This window comes from Eriocheir sinensis, chromosome 22 (genome assembly GCF_024679095.1).
Source record: "Eriocheir sinensis breed Jianghai 21 chromosome 22, ASM2467909v1, whole genome shotgun sequence".
Taxonomy (NCBI): Eukaryota; Metazoa; Arthropoda; class Malacostraca; order Decapoda; family Varunidae; genus Eriocheir; species Eriocheir sinensis.
In genome coordinates, this window is record NC_066530.1 from 20591205 (window position 1) to 20593704 (window position 2500).

Genomic DNA, 2500 nt, shown 5'->3' on the forward strand with positions numbered 1-2500 from the left:
GAAGTAGATAAATAGATAGATAGATAGAGAGAGAGAGAGAGAGAGAGAGAGTGTGAGGTTACTTGTTCGCATGTTGGTTAACTTTTCCAAACTTTCATTCTCTCTCTCTCTCTTCTCTCTTATCGTATGGACAGTTATTTCGCTATCAAGAACGTAACCTCGATATTTTTCTTCTTATTCTTTTCTCTCCTTTCCTTTCGTTCTCTAAAGCAACACAAAAGCAACACAAGGTCCAATAGTCACGTTTTTCTTGTACTTCTATCGTATTCTCTCAGTCGCTTTCAGCTTTCGCAACACCTATTTTCGAAGGCCACAAAGGAGGTGAGTTGAGTTCTTATGAGGGCTTGTTTTTTACGTTCATGGTGCAGTGGAAGCTTTGTTAAAATACCATTAGGTTCATTACACTACCCATGGAAATACAAACACACACAATCTTTCGAAAGCTCTTCAAACTATTACTAGGCCACAACACTACCCATGGACATACTAACACACACACACACACACACACAACCTCTACGGAAGCCTAGTCAAACAATCACTAGGCTCATAACACTACCCATGCAAATACAAACACACCCACACACAACCTCTACGAAACCCTTATTAAACTTTTACGGGGCTCACAACATTACCCATGGACATACTAACACCCACACACAACCTCAACGGAAGCCTTGTCAAACTGTCTCTAGGCTCATAACACTACCCATGGAAATACTATCACACACACACAACCTCTACGGAAGCCTTGTCAAACTGTCTCTAGGCTCATAACACTACCCATGGAAATACTAACACACACACAACCTCAACTGAAGCCTTGTCAAACTGTCTCTGAGCTACAACACTACCCATGAAATACCACACACACACACAACTTTACCTGTCAAACTGTCTCTAGGCTCATAACACTACCCATGGAAATACTAACACACACACATGGGTCAACCTCTACGGAAGCCTTGGTTAAACTGTCTCAGCTCATAACACTACCCATGGAAATACTGCTAACACACACACACAACCTCTACGGAAGCCTTATAACTGTCTCTAGGCTCATAACACTACCCATGGAAATACTAAGCACACACAACCTCTACGGGCCTGTCAAACTGTTCTAGGCTCACACTACCCATGGGTCACCATACCACACACACAACCTCTAAGGAAGCTCCTCCTATTAAACTGTCTTAGGCTCATAACACTACTCATGGAAAATATAGCTAATACAGAAACCTTCTACGAAAGCCTTGTTAAATATAGACGTTTCCTAAGGCCACAAAGGAGTAGTCGGGTTCTCAAGTGTATTTTAGGTTTATCGTACAGAAAGAAGGGTCAGACTACCACCAGGTCATAAAACTACTCTGGAAATGCTCTAAACGCCTACGAAAACCTTTGCTTGGGCTGAAAATGTTGAAGAATATGCGACTTAGCCTATCCCTTTCTTCTACATCCTAAGAAGAGTTTCCTTAAATCCAGTGTCCATGGAGGAGGGTGTAAAGAGGAAGATGGAGAGTGTAAGAAAGGGGAGAGGGAAAGAGTGTGTAAGGGATGGGAGGAGTGTGTAAGGGTGGAAAGGAGTGTGTAAGGAGGAGAGAGAGTATGTTAAGGTAGGATAAAAGGAGAGGGTAAGGTGAGTGCAGTCTTCTGGGTCCCGCTCCCCGCCGCTGGCCGCCGCTGACCGCTGACAAATGAGCGGGGACGGGCGCCGCGACTTGTTGGTGCGGAAAAAACAAGTCGCTGGGGAGAAGGGAAGCGAGGTGCGGCGTTCACTGCGGGAGAGGAAGGAGAGCAAGGGAGGTGATGAGCACGGCCGGGGAAAAAATATGTCCGCCCGAGAGAAAGGTTGTGGCCGTGAAAGTATGGACAAAAGGAAAGTTAGAGGGAAAATGTGAAAAAAGTAGTGATTTGACGCATTGCAGGGAAAAAAAAGCTAAAAAGGACTCAATAGTTAAGTGAATTTAAACAAGGATACAAAAAGGATACAAGGATACCAGAAGAATACCAGAAGGATACCAGAAGGATACTAAAACAATACCAGAAGGATACCAAAAGGATACCATGATACCAAAAAGATATCAGAAGGATATCAGGAAACCATAAGAATACTTAAAGGATACCAGGATACCAAACGCATACCAGAAGGATACTAAAACAATACCAGAATAATACCAAAACAATACCAGAATACCAGAAGGTTACCAAAACGATACCAGGATACCAGAAGGATACCAGAACGATACCATGATACCAGAAGGATACCAGAAGGATCTTTAGCTTTCCTGCAGGGCGCGAAGGACTCCCACCTCACGCAGCCCTTAGGATTCAGGCCAGGAAACTAATTTCACACTAAACCTGACCTGATGGGAAGTGAAGGAAGGGAGGAGGAAGAGGAGGAGGAGGAGGAGGAGGAGGAGGAGGAGGAGGAGGAGGAGGAGGAGGAGAAAGGATGAGAAGACCTAAAAAGTGGAAGGAATAAGAGGAGGTAGAAGATGAA